The sequence below is a fragment of the Apteryx mantelli genome, chromosome 5 (assembly GCF_036417845.1).
Source record: "Apteryx mantelli isolate bAptMan1 chromosome 5, bAptMan1.hap1, whole genome shotgun sequence".
NCBI lineage: Eukaryota > Metazoa > Chordata > Aves > Apterygiformes > Apterygidae > Apteryx > Apteryx mantelli.
This window is the reverse complement of record NC_089982.1, coordinates 37220359-37237615: the sequence shown is the minus strand read 5'-3', so window position 1 is coordinate 37237615 and position 17257 is coordinate 37220359. Positions and strand designations below refer to the sequence as shown.

The following is a 17257-nucleotide window of genomic DNA, read 5'->3' as shown; positions in this document are numbered from 1 at the left end:
CACAAAGAGAAAATGAAATTGTGCCATTAAGTACCTACATGGGGAAGGGAAATATGATCGTAAAAGGCTGTCTTACCTTTGGTTGATAGACTACGTGAGATCCAACAACTGTAAATTCACAATACGTGAATGCTTATTAGAAATAAGGCATTAAAAAAAACCCACAAGTCTAATTAGACTTCGGAACAACTTAAAGACTGCCTTTACCCCTTCCCCTCCCTGCCCCAGGCATCTCTAAGTTGATAATAGGTGTTTTTTCCTAATGGTATGTTTTGGCTCAAATGGAAATTCATTTAAAGAAGACTTGTGGTTTGAGTTATACAGAAGGTCAGGTTGGATAATCATACTGACCCCCTTCAGCTTCATCATGATTAATCAACTTAAATTGTAGCTCATGCTTTCCAGGGTGTTACATCATGCTTCTTACAGACATGGACAAATATTGCCATATGTATTCTACATACTTAGTTCAGAGATAGTTACAAATTAGTCTTCATAATCATGGCAAAACTTGTAAAAAAACAAACAAACACAGAACATAATTAAGTGTTGACATCATATGATTCCTACATCCCAGACACAGGAAATCCTTTTAGATAAAAGTGTTGCAAGCACAATAATTAATACTGTGAGATGTTCAGGCTGTGTTTCTTAGTAGTTTGCTTTGTAACAGAAATGTCCAAACACCCACTCAAAGCATTCCAAGTTCAGCTCTTCAATTACTTGTTCCTGCTTTCATGTTCTTTCACTCATCAACTTGAGTCACATGCCAAGGGCATAAGAAAAGCACAGGGAGTTACATGGCGGGAAGAGGCTGTCACACGAGGCTGCTGCCTGGCGGGTCTGCCTTCCATCACTACGTACAATACGCTGTCACACCAGCCGCAGCACAGGCCACGTCCCACTCTGGGTGCTTGCATGCCGGGCACAGGTGCTCAGCAGACCACAGATTAAACTAACCAGCTGCCTGACAACTGGTGTACCAGACCAGAAGCATGGGTAGCCTTGGGCATGGCAGCAGATCCTGGCTCCATCCCTCTGCAGTGTTACAGCTGCTTGCCTGCCGCACAGGTCTGAGGCTGGGGCATGAGCTGCTTGGGGCTTGTGAATCTGTTATGACTCATGAGTTACAACATGTCCAAGGTAATAAAAATCTTGCACTTGGGAAGGGGCAGTTGTCAGCCACACAAACACCATCTGTTATATTTTACAAACGAAACCAGAGCAGCAGGCAGAGTTCTGATTACTTCATCAATTTCTTTCATGCCAGCCTGGAATTTCATCTGCATGCCTAAAGCAACTGGATTCTATCAGTACCTCACCCTATCAGACTGAGAACTTAATCAGACAAGAGCAGACCTCCTGCTCACTACCTCTTAGGTAATCAGGCTTGAAGAAAAGAAGTCTTCATGTTTTTCTCCTGAATGGCAGGGTAAAGTGACCCCCACTATGACAAGCTGCAGCCTCCTTCTCCAGGCTGCAGAGCTGCAAGAGCCTCATCTCAATTATTCTGCTTTGTTGGCACAATATTAATTAGGATTCCCTGCAGCAGACAGAGTTAACTTTAAAATCTCACTTGCACTAATAAAATACCTCTTATAGCTCTTGAAACTACGTATCTCCTGAGGAGAACTTCTTGAATTTCCTAGTAGTTTCTCAGTCAGATACCACAACTGACCTGTTTACCTGACAGTAACTGTCCTTGGTCTTTACCCTGCACAGTAACTGAAGGCTTCCTGAGCTTTAAGGTTCCTCCATGTACCAACCTCAGAGATTTTATTGTCTTGATACTCCCCTCCTAAATGAGTTTGGAACCAGCTGAAAAGGGAGGTGATCTGCAGGGGGGAAACACCAAAAATAAAATCCGAGGAGGAGAGGTGCCCAGCAAGAACCTTAGAAAGCCTGCTGGAAATAAAGCCACAATGAACCTGATGCAATCAGCCTGACACTTCTGCCAGATGCTACCATCCAGCATTTCAAAAGAATTGGAAAGCTGAGCAAATACTTCAAAGGCCTTTAGCAGTTAAAGGCTTTATTTATTTATTTTTTCTGTCTTTACATAGTTTCTTCAGGAGGAAATGTGCATTTAAGACTGATCTAACTTTGAAGTTGGCCCTGTTTTGAGCAGGGGTCAGACTGGATGACCTCCAAAGTTTTTCACATCCTAGCTTTTTCTATGATTCCAAACTTTGACACACAGGAAGTTGGGTTTTGGTTTTCTCTCTCAACAGAATTTCTTTGTCTCAACAGGCAGGTTGTCAGAACAGAGTGTCTATCTGCTATGAACTATGTCTCCAGGAGGCATTTTTCACCCTTCCTTCCTACCTTCTTTGCAATGAATAGAGAATTCACCTTCCTCTCTTTCCTTCTTAGTTCTCAAACTGCAGAACTCTGCCTGCAATTCTCTAACTAAGCTGAAGGACCTGGTGCCTTTTTATTTTTTCCTTTTTTAGTCACTTTCCTGTTGAGTGTGATAATTGAATGGGGTTGGCTTGCTCTAATTCTTAAAAAGAGCAAAGCTTTCTAAATATAGGTATCAGAGAGTAGTTAATTAAATCAAGCTTTGTGGTTAAGAGACTTCCCAGTTGGAGATGATACCCCTCTTCCCCCCTCAACCCCAAATATAGCTTTGTTGCAGACAAGCTGGATCGTCTCAAAGTTAAGATATTAATGGCAACTAATTGCCATTAAATAATCAATGGCTTAACCCTCTATGAAACACTGAACTGATAATGGATTCTAAACAATATAGTATTAATTAAATATTGCACAGTAACCACTACAATTAAGAAGACAGCACCTTTTATAATTATTCTCAATGTTCTTATATAGTACTGAAGCATTTTCAGAATTCCACTCACAGGAAATAGGTTGTTGTTGCAGCGAGTAGAACACACTTATTTTTTCCTTATTCCTTATATCCTTATTTTCCTTCTTCCTTATTTTCATTCTGGTTCTTTAGCATCCATTCCTGCAAGAAGATGCACAAAGAAAAAGCCACACATTTTTCTCCACAGTTGTATACTCTAATTCCATACATCTTCCTGAAGAACCCAGGCATAAGCAGAGGTACCAAGATTACCAAAAGGAATCAACAGGCATTCCAAGCAGGCTTGTTATATGTTGTCTTGCTGCCTTTCCCCTCCAACCGTCTTTCACTGCTGAAATAGTCAACGCACAGGGCCACTCTTGACTCTCCCTGTCCCCCCACCATCAACCATGCCCTGTAAAATTTCCTCTTGTTCCCTTCCTCTTCCTTAGGAAGGAAGGAAACTTAGGAAGTTGGGGCATGGAAACATAAGTAACTTCTCTTAAGTTCAGAAGATGACAAAACATTTATCTCCTTCAACAGTGTATTAGTTTTTCAAGAAAAAAAAAAAAGGTCCTAGATGCTGCTCTTGTCAATTTTTTTCTTTTGCAAATAACCCCACAGCCTTTCACTCCTGTGCTTGGAGCAGCATTTTGCCCTAATTTTTCATAGGTATAGCTGGCTACCACAAATACACAGCAGCATCCCACGAAGCCCTACGTACACTTACTGTTGAGCAGTGCTCCAAGAATCTTTGTTTCTTTGTTGTTAGCTGAACAAGAAAATAATTTCTCCAAAAATCAGCCATTTCTAGGAAATACCAGGAATCATTTGTATTGTTCTCTGGTTCGGATACAATGCAGAACTCAGGCATTTTCAGATCCTTGAAATTACCTTGTAACTAAATCAGCACTTCAGATAGGAGTGGAAGAGGGGGAAAAAGGCAAAAATGAGCTGAAGAAAATGGCATCCTTTCTGCTGAAAAAGTTTGATAGTTCTACAAGTAAAAAATTTATCTCACCATGACTAAATTACACACAGCAATCCTAGAGATTGCCTCTAGGCAAACACTTAGTAAATGAGATTTAAGATTGTTTACTGTAAGGTATTTTATTGCTAGCATCATAAATATAGTTGCTTTCTTTAGGAAACTAGCTGCTGCCAGCTCAGCATGTGGAAAGAAGTTCTCACTTTAATTACAACGGTCTAGCATCTCTATTCATAACAGGAGGGTTTTGTGGAAAAAGAATTTTGGCAAAAAGGTGTATTTGCCTCCTAAGGGGTTGCAACCCCAACCTAGGAATAGATGCAGTTTCCTAATGCAGAAGTCAGGCCCTTTCATCCAGTTCCCTATAAATCTTTGAAAATGTATAGGAATCAAGATCTCCATCTCCTCCTCCAGCTTTCTCCATTTCCCATGAAACTGCTCAATAGTTCTGAGACTCCATCTCTGCCACCAGACACTACTGACCATTGCCATCAGTTTTCTTTACATGGAGGGATGCTGCAGTATGCTTTTCTACTAATTTTTACAGAAGAGAGGAACAATGTAAGTATCAGAAACTTGCCTATTCTCAGCTTCCCTAATCAAATCAGTCCCTAAGAGAGATCTTTCTACAGTTTAGAAGAAAGGAGAAACCACTGCCCTTATCACACAGCACAGATGAAATAAAGGGCAACTTTAAAGTCAAGGAGAGCTATAAGCATACAGCTCAGTCAACACTTCAGGATATGACTTTGTTTTCTAAAAATGGCATGACAGTCTTGTTCATTCTTGTCCTTTCATGTTTCCAATCTAAACAAAATGGAATTCTATTTAAATGATCATGCTTTTTATAACATTTTAGTCTTGCTACAGCTGTCAGAGATTTTTTTTGAAAGTGTGTTCCTAACTAGGAAGTTTAAAAAAATAGGTACCACAAGATTAATAGCCACCAAGAACTAGCCACCAAGAACTAGCAGTTCCTATCAAAAAGACTTCACTAGAATGGTGCAAGTTTTTTTTAGTTATCAAGTAATCAACAGAAATCCTGCTTTATTTAACATATACTTTTAAACCAATCAGATTAAAAACAAAAAACTTTCTCCAAAAATCTTACTGTAGTGTTGGGCCTTCCTTTCTAATCTATGCAGTCAATTTATATAATCATGTTTAACTTCTGGACAGAACTTTTAAGAATCCAAACATGATCACTTTTTTTTTTTTCCATAAGAGGAAAACCTCAAGAGACTTAGCTAGCTTTTGTTGTTTTCTGTAATTGAGACTTTTTTAGATCTAATATTTATGAATATACTGTATAACAAAATAAGTATTCTTGTATAATTTATTTATGTGTTCATATTTCAGGAAGGAATTATCAGCATTTTACTTAGTATCTAAACCAGAAATATTATTCTTACTAGATATAAAAAGTCAATCTTCCCTCTTGTTTTAGTTGCAATAAAGCATACTAAAGGGTATTTATATATACTATTCACAAATTTCACACACCTTAAGATCAATGTAAAACACAAGCTGTTCATTTTTAATCTCCTCCTCCCAGATAACTGCATACAACTGTTTTTGCATTTCTGGATTAACAAATCTTATTGACAAGGTGAATCTACAGAAATAACTAGCACAGCAAAAAGAACTTTGTATCTCTGCACTGCATGCTAGATATCCTGCTTCTGTGGCAAATTCACTTACATTAACATTATACATGAAAGCCTCTAATTTAGGAAATGTGTTTAGATTGTGCTATATAACTCTTTACTTATACCTACAATTAGCAGCAATTAAGGAACAGATTAATCAAACCTAAATTTCATCTGGTTAACTGGAGTAACATTAGTCATCAATTCAGGTGTAATCTAGGCAGAATGAATTGGGGTCTGAATGCTTTGCCAAGCAGTGCTTGTTCCTGGTCATTATAGAGGTTTTTTCATAGCACTGCGATAGCCTATTTAATGTTCTGTCTTTGCTTTTGCTTTGAATTTTCATTATTTAGTATGCTATAAGTATTTATACCAGAGTCTAAATCTAGGTACAGACAACCTTATATATCATTTGACAGTATTTTCCTAGTTCCTTTGAAACTTGGAGGTCACATTAGAACCTCTGTGTTTTTATTTCCTTGTATGCATACGGCTTTCTTCCCTCCTGGGTCCTCACCAATTAAAAATACTGGAAATATTTTGAATAACAGTGGCAGAACATTATGGCATAATGCACAAATTACTGATAAAAAAAACCTACTGCAAGCAGGGATCATCTCCCAGTGCTAAAAATAATGGGGCAGCACACTGCATTTCCAGCCCCTTTTGCACCATTGCTGTAAAAATGGTCTTTTGCTGTGGCTTGCTCTCCAGTGCTGTGGGCAGGGAAGGGAGATTCCCATGGGCCATATCTGCCCTCCCCCTAGAAAATCACCATTTTTTTCCTTCTGCTGCAGCTTTGGAGGATTAATTGGGGAGATTCTGAAAATGAGCTGCACAGGTAGAGCTAGTATCTAAGTCCTGTGGTTGGACAAGGCTGCCTTTGCTGTGATGGATAATCTGTCTAATCAGATTTATCTGAAGAGTTCGTTGTGAAGTCCTGTGGACTGGGCACGGGACACATGCACAATGATGTGAACAAATGCGCTAGATCTATGTCTAAGGTGGCTGGACTCATTTCATTTTGTATTTAAAGGATGATGGCCCAGCAAGTCCTAGGAGGAAAGTCACCTGGAGCAAGGACTTCTGTACCTCATGATCTGCTGAGGATCAGATCACAGTATAATACAATTTTACCTACCAGATATTTGAAGTGCTGGCACACATGACTCAACTGCTAACGACTAACTCTGAGGCTCCAATAGTGTAGCTTGCAGGTGCATTCACTCAAAGACTTACTGATTTTCTGGGCACCGAACAGAACTAGCATCATAGACGCAGGGGATAGGGTCTGGGTGCACTAAAGTAGGTGTAGTTATGAGGGAGTGGGGTGTACAGAAAGGAGGAGAAGTGTGCTTCACTGGGAAGAAAGAGGTCCAATGGTTAGGATGTAGCTTCAAAGATCCTCTTCAAGATTTCTATGTGATATTGACCACAGTCACTTAAGCCCATATTCTTCAAGGCATTTAAGCATCCACCCGATATAGATACCTAACTAAAAATAGTAAGAAAAAGATAATACACTCCTCTACCCTACATATATGATAAGAGGATTTAAGGACAAGTTTAATGGAGTTAGAAAAGGGGCAGTGAGACTATAGTTCCTCATTCTCTCCCCATGGCAATTAGTGGTGGTCCCATGTCATATGATAGGGAAAACCTGGTAGCACTGTACGGTCACACACTGAGCCCTGGTTTTCATCAGTTATGGAAAGGTGCCAAAATACTCTGGGAATGGGGGGCCACCTAAGTTCTCAAGACAGATACAAGCAAGTGTTATGCCAGTTTTATAAGGAAAGGAGATTTACAATTTAGATCAAAATAAGATTTCTGATGGCTGTTTTTATAATGAAGTTGCATAACTGATTCTGAAGGTGGAATTCCATAGAGTAGCATTTGTCTCAATACTTCAGAAATTTATTTTAAATAATAATTTTTGCCTGCTTGCTTTGTTGCTACAGCTGACATGTTTTTGCATGTGGCTGCACAGCTGTATTGATTTAATTGCAAAACATTGTCTCTGTGCATGTACATATTTTAATTTTTAATTTTGATTGCTTTTAAGTAAAATTAAAAATCATGTGTTTTAAATATATCTCCATACAGAATGGTTACATGCAGTCTCTTAATTTTTACTTATGCAAATTAAATAGGGTGGGGCCAGATAGTTCCTGTGCTCTATAATCTGCTGGTCTTTTAAATTCTACTTCAGTATCTCCTAATATTCAGAATTACCTGTCTTAGAAGATTTCTGTGTAAAGTACTTGCACTGAAAAAAACTATTCTCTCTTCATTTTTTGCTAAGCAAATAATTTGTTCTCAAGATTTTGCTTTTATTTCTGTTGTTCTCAATTTTCTGAAATTTTAAATACTATTTTTATAGAACAGTCTGATATTTTTCCATAAAACTGGTTGTTTTTGATTGCAGTTTGTTTTCTTGGAACCAGGATATCACTTTTTTTTTTTTTTAGACAAGGCTGTTCTATCTTATCGTTATCCTTACCTTAAATCTCTGATTCTTCTCTAAAAGATTATTTTGTTAAAAGTGTTCTAATGAGATTATTTTCTTTATCAGTTATTTCCTACCAAATTTGCTTATGCTGCAAGTTAAAGTCTCTCTCCCCCTACTGCCAACTCAGCTATAGTTAATCATGCAATTTAGTATGATGATAATTTATTCCAGGTAATGATGCATGTGATGCAAAAAACTCAAAGGAGGAGTTTGGAGGACTGGAAATTAGGAGGGGAAAAAATCCCCAAACAAACATTCCCACCTTTTTTTCTTTGCATACTCAGCGTATTTTATACTAAAATTACTGAGACACCATGGAGCCCTGCTTTTTTTTTACAATCTCTTGGTGGTAGAATCACATTTTAAATCATTCTGCAAAAGCATGACTTAGTTAACACTTCATTATACAAGAAGGTTTCCGCTATGCAGCATTTGGCAGAAAAATCTGACTTTTCTCATGCATTTTATCCTTCACCCCTTTCAAATTAAGAAAAGAAAATGTGACTTTAAAAGCTTTTGTCTAAAAGGTGTGTGACTGAATGTCGATTTATCTAATCATCAGTTGTGCTGAGCAGATACATTAAAAATAGAAAAGATCACATGCCACAGTTAAAGATATTTCTATGATTCTTTTTTCCTTGAAGGAAAAAATATTTCAATGTACACTATTATTTAAAGAGTAACATGTTTCATCTCAAAGAATGCATGGCTGGCAGTGTCAGCTGACAATGTAGCTAGTTAAATGAATTTAGTAAGCGGGGAGCAAGGCTATTCACTCGCACAAGGGTTTCAGTAGGTCTTCAGCCTACCAGTGGTCTGAAGTGTCACAGTAACAGGCACATAGGTGGTCCGGGCGCCACGTCATTCTTTTCAGACTTTGTGTTAAGATGATGGGAGCCTCTAAGATATTTGAGGGTAAAAAATGGTGCAGGAAATCTGGCAGTCATAATCTTAGTGGAAAACTCATTTTCAAAAAGCAGAAAAAAGACATATCACTGGAATAATACTATATCCAGGCCCCCACAACTTTCATGGTTTCCTAACACTGTGATTCAGGTCTCTAAAAACATGCGGATACTTATGGTTATTTCCTAGAGCTGAATCCCAAATCCTTTATTTAGTTTTTGCTCATTTCCTTAAGCAAGACTTCCATCTTCAATAGTTACAAATTCAGACAGTGAGGTTATATGTAACTAAATAATAACATTTTAATAACATCTAAATAAAATCTATTTTAGTTTTGTATCTTTTTAAGATATATCTTAGGTTGAAAAAGAGAGATCCTTTTGAAATGGATAAATAACATTGCCATCCTACTGGAAGTATATTCAGAAAAATAAAGCTTATGACATTGTCATCAAAATCTGTCTAGCTGCTCTCCCCAAAAATGTAAACTTTACTACTGTTTCTTTTCTGTGTCTCTTTCAGCTAAATGGGATGTTCTAACTAAAGATTCCTTAGTGCATTTTAATAGGCGTGGGCTTATGCAGAAAGATATCTCAACTCTGAGCTCAGGTGTGCAATAATGTGATATCCTGACAAAGAAATTACAGAAGTATTGTACAGGAAGTGCCATCAAGAAGTTGTATAGTCCGCTTCCCTACTGTAAATATTCTTAGACCCATTTATAATAACTTGTTGAATAAGAGTGCAGTGAATGTTGTAGGAAAGGCCTGACACTCTCATATCATGTATTTTCCATTATGCTAACACATAGGTTTTTCCCTTACTGTGACTGGATATCAGAAAATATTCATAAACTTCTTTTTTTATAACTACCAGTTGTCAAAATGAGACAATTTCTAACAATATCATGAAGTACTTCTCATTTCAAAATATTACATTATACTCTTATAAACTGCCTCTAGACATAAACTGCCCATACACATAAAAAGAAACAACTGAAATGTAGTCTCTGGTCTGTATTTTGTTAGAAAAACAATTTGAACCTATATTAAATCAATTTCTGTTAATTGATCCCATCTTTAAAATCCTCATGAAGAGGCAGATTCTGCTATGAAAACTGACATCTCCTCCAAGAAAAAAACCTACGTAATGGTGCATGGATTTCACACAGCAACTTGAAAAGAAAGACTACAAGAAATTAAGCAGCAAGGATTACATTTAAATTGGGTTGATTTTAAATATGTAAATTAAAATTGGGAGTAGAGCACCTGTAGTCAAGACCCAAATGGACAAGGCCCTGAGCAACTGGTCTAGGTTGAACCATATGACTGTGATTCTATGAAGAATTTGGAGTCATAGAGTAATTTAGGTGGGAAAGGACCTCTGGAAGTCATCTGGTTCTCCTCAAAGCAGGTCTAGTTTCAAAGTTAGATCAGGTTACTCAGAGTCTTCTACAGTCAAGTTTTTTAAATCTTCAAGGATGGGGATTCCACATTTCTGGGCAGCATGTTCCAGTGCCTAACCAACCCAACTCCATCCCTGCATGTCCACAATACTTCTAGTCCTACTGGGGAGCCCATCCTCACTTCTACCCCCCATACGCTGTCTTCTTGCATTTGAACCCAGGAGTCTCCCATTCAGCCAACCTGGCCTCCTGCTATGTCTGCCTATTTTCCTGCCGTTCAGGATTGTGCTTTGAGGAGGTTGTCCTTGAAGACTGACCAGCTCTCTGTGACCCCTTTGCCCTTCAGAGCATTCTCCATGATACTGTGTCTGCTAGCTCCCTGAACAAGCTGAAGTCCAGAGTTTTCAGTCTACTACTGCTTTGTCTACTCTTTGCTACTACCATCTCCCTTCACTTCTGAGAAAAAGCAAGAGCCAGTAAAGTAGTTCTCAAACTGTGCAAAATCATGCCATTTTTTAAATTACCAGCATTGGGTTAGCATTCATGATAGGTTTCTCTGTGACTTTATACTCACCAGAATTTTGAGCTGCCACATGACATCCAGTTGCTTTCAGACAGTAAGGGTGGCATAAGCCTACTGCTTATTTTTCAAAGTGTCAGGTTTCTCCAGGAAAAGAAAAAGATGATGAAACATTTGCCATTTTCTATCTATGACCATGCCACAGGTACTTAAAACTGGGAAAGAGGAGGGAGTGGACAGGAAAGATCCAGGAACAAATGTTCCATTCTCCTATTTTTGTGCTTGAGACAAGATAATGGGTGTGTATTTGGGTTTGGATGAATATGTTTAAGCTGCCTTTGAATTTCCCATACCCCGAGATCAGCCAGGAGATGTGCTGGCCACTCATTGAATTGTAATAATCCCCAACAGATTCTCTGCAAGCTTTCTTCATCAGATTTCAGTGAGAGTAGAGCAGATCTTTTACCATCTTCCAAATGGAACACTCCAAAAGTTGTCTTCTGCCTTTCCATCATGATTTGATGTGTTGTGACATGCTCCCAGCTACTTGCTCTTTTTAAATTCTCTCTGCCTCCACATATGATCTGGAATTTTCTTTCATCTTCTCTTCATTGTGGGCTTGTGTGTTGCCCTTCTCCCCAGCTATTTGTGGAGGGGAGAGTTTCTGCTGGGAAGAGATTTCACATAAAATGTAAAGAGGTTTGGGTTTCAAACCCAGTGGTCAATGCTCCTCTAAAAATAAGAGTGCTTTCAGTCACTGTTAAAGGGTCATTACAAAAAATTCTCTGTATGTGTAAATCCACTCATCTCAGGATTTCAGGACACATACAAAATTAGTTTAAATAAAAGGAGAATCAGGCAATACATCTCTATTGAAACAAAATATCCAAATGCTGAAATTGACAGTGGTTTATTTTATCAAATATCACTTATTTGAATCTCATCTAAGTGACTGATAAAGCTTTTAAAACATATTTGGTATTTCAGCTACTTACCTAAACTGTGATTGCAAATTATAAGAGCTTTCCTATTGTGGTTCCCAGATATAGCACAGTTATTTGTATTCACTCCTTTGGCAGTTCTTCAAAGAGTGAGTTTCAAAAAGTTCTCCAATTACTGGTAGGATCTGAAGGCATTGAAGATTTCTGCCCAAATCATATCAGAAACTGATGCAACGTAACTGACTGTCTTTTGCAGAGCTACATTCGCTTGCTCTGGTCCCTGAGATAAAAGCAAATTGTCAGGGCGGAAAGATCAGAGGTAGGCTTCAGAAATTTCTGATGAGGAGAATCAATGTTACTACAGCTCTCCACTTTAAACTTGAACTCAGTAACGTTCTTGCCTACACAGTGGGCTTTCCATGTCTTCCTGAAGGAATAACCAGACTTGAGAGGCAGAGGCTGAAGGTGGAATAGCAACATGTCAAAAACTTTTTTTCACATCAGAAATTCAGCTTCTTAGGAGGAAACCACCTCATGACTTGGAGCATTTTAGGACAAACATTAATAATAACAAACTCTAATTGGTCATTATTGCTTGAACAGAAAATATCAGATTTCATTTTCATCAGGAGGAAATGAAAATGTCATGTACTGTAATATGACAAGCATGGAATTTACAGTAGTGATGTGTACTTGTAATTACCTTTATATGTGTAAATGCACACAAAGCAGAACACCAGGGAGGCTGTTTTACAACAGATTTAATCAAATGAACATCTATGTCTCCTCATAAACTTACTTAACCAACTTTGAAAAAAGAATGGAGTTGATTAGACAGGTTAATGGGGTGATGTCTTTACAAATGACAGATGGCCATGTTAGAACAGAAAGTTGTTCACTCTCCATTTTTTATTTTATCTTACTTATGAGAGTATTTTACTGTTCTTTTACTTATGAAAGCATTGCTCATACATTTTTGATTAGCAAGGTTTACTGAAAAAAAAGCAATTTCCAATGAAACTGAACTTTTAACTGGCTGGATATTGCAATTATACTTAAGTGGCAATAATCAAAACTAAAATACAAAATGAATTTTTTGGAATTCCAGCTCCTTAAAAACATCATGACCTCCCTACATTGGATCACAAATGGCGCAAAGTGCTTACAGATTTGCAAGCTCATAAGAACGTAACAAAGAAATGGAAACATGAAGAAGAAAGCTAGCTTTTTATCATAAGGGAACCCATTAGTGGTGAATTTGACAGAGTAATTATAAAAATTAAAAGTCATAAAAGGCAAGAGTCTTAATTAAGAATAATAAAAATTATTATTGTAGTGCAATATTAACTGCACTTGAAGGAAACAACTCACCTTGGGTGTAATGATTTTACCTCAGAATTACTTGAGTGTAGAATTTGAAATAGCCTAGATCTTACCTCAGATATATGAGGTATCCGGAAGTGGATCATGTATACAGTGTAAACTGCAGGAGGACTCAGTAAGTACCTATAAAAAGACCTCTGGTAGTGTGCTCCAGGGGACCTGGCCAACCTGAGGAGAAAGAAGTGTAATAGCTGAAGTAACTCTTGGAAGCCACCACGGCAGTAGCAGCTCCTGCCTCTTTGCTGGACAGCATGCCACTTGGCAATGGTCTATATGCCAACACTGGCATGTGTTACAATTTGTGAAGCTCTGATCTGAAGATTTTCAGTGCCCACTAAGCTTCTTCTCCCACCTGAAAAATCATCATTCCTGAGTGGACCAGAAATAAGAAAATAAGATGCGCTTTGCTAACCCCCTGCTCTTTTTTATCTCCTTTCTCTTTTGATCTTGCTATCATCTCCTTTGGCATCTGCCAATGACCCAAAGCATATGGCAGCTTCATCTGACGCATATCCCTGGTTAAAACAATCCTACTGAATGCCTCTCTAGTCTCCTGACATGAATTTGAAAACCAAAGTCTCCCAGGAATATTTTTGCTTGAAGAGTTGTGTGTGAATTTAGCATTATGAGAAGCACTAGATTAACAGTTTTGAAAAGACTCTGGGTATCTGGGGTCTTTTTGCATTTACCAGTGTTGTAGTACCAGTGCAGTGCAAATATTCTTACATACATATCTTAAAATTTCAGACTCAACTCCTTGAACTGCAGGTACATGTAAGAAATATGCAAGACACCTACTAATGTTCTGGCAGTTGACTGGACGAGGTGTAGGCTCCCAAGCAACATTGCCGTATTTTTTCTGCTAGTGACTAACTCATTTGCTGTCTGCAATAGTTACATTCCAGATTGAAATTATAAGGAGTAACAAGCATCCTAGTTGATTACTAGAACAGTAAGTTTACCCAGACTTTTCCAGAACACCACTAAGGATTTGTGAAATCTAATTGTTAGGCTCTTTATTTTGTCCTTGCACTTTTGCATGTCCAGGCAACTGGTTTTACTGTAGTTCACCAGAGAGATACCTGCAACTTCCTGGTAGCACACAGAACATTTGCAGAAATCACAGGTGCTGAGGAGAGGCTTTAATCTGCACTGCTGGCATGTAGCCTTCTGATAAGGCTGAGGATACATATGTGGGCTGTACTGTGCCATTCTCAAACTGCTCCTTTCTAGCTGTTTAGGGATCAGAATAATATTTTTAATCTGCAGAAAGGGAAACTCTGCATTAGCTAACAATAATGGAAGATAGTTTGAGATACTAGATTGAGACAGTGTGGCTGCAGTGTATCAGAGCCTGGCTCAGAATTTTTGCAAGCTTTCCAGGTGCCAGCATACTGCTGATTTTTGAATAAAGTACAACAGCATATCACAAATTTAATTTCATTTACCTGTACATATGTAAATCAATAGTTTCCATAGTGGTTGCTTATCCTCTTTAGCAGAAATGGATCGGCTTACCTCTTAAATAGGTAAGTGAGTGGACGGAAGAGCTGCAGGGATGTATTATTCTGGCTTTTACCAATAACATTATAATCAACAGTTTGGGGTGATAATTTGACAACATATTTAAGTCACTATGCAACTCAATCAACTTGTCCTACAATTCACCCCTTATTAACATAAAGAAAACAAACTTCATCCTTAGTATTCATCTAGGTAATTACCAGGACTGCCTTTGTGTTCAGTATTGGCATTTCCAACAGACTAATTGCTATAACGTCAGTAGAACTACTTATCAATGTGTTACCATCTGGTCAAGTGTTACCAAGCCAAGATGGCCATAATGCCATGGAGATTGTATAGAACTACCTTCGCTCAAATCATTTCTTAAGTTCAGGCAAAATTTTGCTACGAAGTAATACCACAGCCAGCCTCAAATACAATTATTCAGCCCTGCCTTGCTGCCAAATACATGGAAATCTTTGTCAGTATGTGTGTGTTCTTGGCCTGTGGAGTAAGTGGCTGTTCTTGTGGTACCCTGCACCTAATCATAGTCTACACTTTCTTCTTCACAAGAGGAAGAGCTGTCTTTTTGACATGTTCCTAGCTTCTGACTTCAGGACCACCTGTGGCTAGCTCCAGGCATTAAGCGTCTCATCTTTTTAGAGGCTTTTCAGTTAATGAATTCCAGATTTTCTCCAGAGCTCCTATTTTCCCCAGAGCTAGCTAGACACTGAGAGCATTTTGAGTGGGGGAGAGGGTTATGTTTTTTTGTTTTGTTTTGTTTTCAGTTAGTGCTAACTGGAGTCATCTGATAAATTGTGAATCTCCAATTTCACAAATGTAGTGGGGATATGTGGGTCTAGAAAGGATTATGCAAAAGGTTTTCATCTTCAGAAAAGACAGTGACTTCCATGGTATTTGTTGCTTAATAATCAGCAACTGTCTTCCAGTGCTTGGCTGCCTTGCAAAGTGGCCAGCTCTGATCTTTCAATACATGTTTTAATGATCTGAGTGTCTTGATAAATAAAATACCACAGCTAATCTATTCAGAAAATCCTTGATCACTTCAGTTTATTGTGATTTCTTAAGTAAATATGTAAAAGAATGTTCCTCAGTAGATGCAAGCACATGGCTATTATAATACTCAAATGAAAGACACTGCATTTTGGAAGAGTCTAGCAAGTGCTGCAGTCTCCTAAACTTTTCTGTTTTCATTCCATTCCTATAACTAACTGATTCTCATGATTCTTTACTGCTCTGTATGGACTGTCTCGCTGTGCACCTTCTCTTTGCCACTGATCCCTCTTTCTATTAAAACAGCCTCTTACTCCACATTCCTCTTACTTTTTGCTGTTCTCTCACCAGTTTTTTCCTTCACCTCACCATTTTGATACAGTCTCTCTCCTTCCTTCCAGTGCCACTTCCTTTTCCTGCTCATCTTCCTACACACAGCATTATTAAGTTTTCTCCGCCCCAACAGAACCTCCTCCCTCTGAATCCTACACAAATGTCTCTTCAGAGGGAGCTATACTGAAGAGAAAGCAAAATGACAAAAAATATGTATGACAGAGTAAGATATATATATAAGTTCAACTAGGCCAAAATTAATACAATGTCCAAAAAATGTATAAAAGCTGTTTAAAAAGAAGAATAACAAATATAACATGAATTGTCAGAGAAACCCCTCCTTTTCCTTTTTTTGTCGTCACTAGTTTCTGTGCTGTCTCTGGGAAACAGTGACTTATCCCAAATCCTCAGGCTTTTCTGTTCTCTTCTAATGGTTTTTACTTCAGAGTGTGGCTATCCAGAGAAGTACTAAAAGCCAGATGGAGATTATATAGCTTATGTGTTCATTACAAGAGCAACTAATCTTTGTACTTGCAACCATACAACAGAGCTGAATGACTGCAGCATCACAATACATAATAATAGTAAGCTGTTTCCACAATAATCACATTTCAAGTTTAATTTTGTCACTCATCCCCTTTTATGATGTACCACAGACCTGTAACTGCATTTACCCCACAGATCTTTATCTAGCTCCTGTGAAATGTGATTTGTAGGGGATTTCCAAGAGTCCTCTCAGATCATACTAAAGTTTTGTGCAGAAAACCACTTGTAATTCCCCTCAAAACTCTAGTAAGGAGCTTTTTCTAGGTGTTTTCCTTCTTTTTGACTCTTTGTGCTCTGTTCTTGCCTTTCAAACAGCAAAGCAAGGGTTGGCTGGACAGTTTTAACAGTGCCTAAGAAGTCACATTGTGCAACGCAAGCCAGGGTAATGAAATGGGAGGACAGAGCAGCAGCCCAACTGGGAACATCTGTTTTCAAAAGTTAATAGAATAGTTCCAGTCTAGCATAGAAGATAGTGAAGCACATTCTCAAGGCCATCTCCATCCAGCAGACTGTTCAAGTATATAGTTATGTGTTCTGATGAATATGTCATTTAAATTCAGGTTTCAGTGAATAGGGCCTTAGTGAAGAAACATGATTTGTAGTATTTTCTCTATGCTAATGTTTTATGTCTCTATTTTGCCCGAACTGATAAAACACAGAGCCTACTACCACAATAGAAAACAAAGTAAACGTTTCTTATAATGCTGCTGGAAACTGGATTCTTAGGAACACTTTCACAACAGCACAT

The 17257-nt window shown here is 38.1% G+C and overlaps 1 long non-coding RNA gene across 2 annotated transcripts; it reads right to left on the bottom strand.

Annotated features, from left to right (window-relative positions):
• Window positions 1-90: 90 nt before the first annotated feature.
• LOC106491923 (uncharacterized) lies at window positions 91-10927 on the bottom strand. 2 transcript variants are annotated; one of them, XR_010884262.1, is made up of 4 exons: window positions 10844-10927; window positions 3540-3721; window positions 2862-2971; window positions 91-108 (listed from the first exon to the last, which is right to left on the bottom strand). It is a non-coding gene; the product is annotated as an uncharacterized lncRNA (long non-coding RNA). The 2 variants fall into 2 exon arrangements; XR_001293836.1 differs by lacking the exon at window positions 10844-10927 and having other exon boundaries at window positions 3540-3964.
• Between the last annotated feature and the right edge of the window lie 6330 nt (window positions 10928-17257).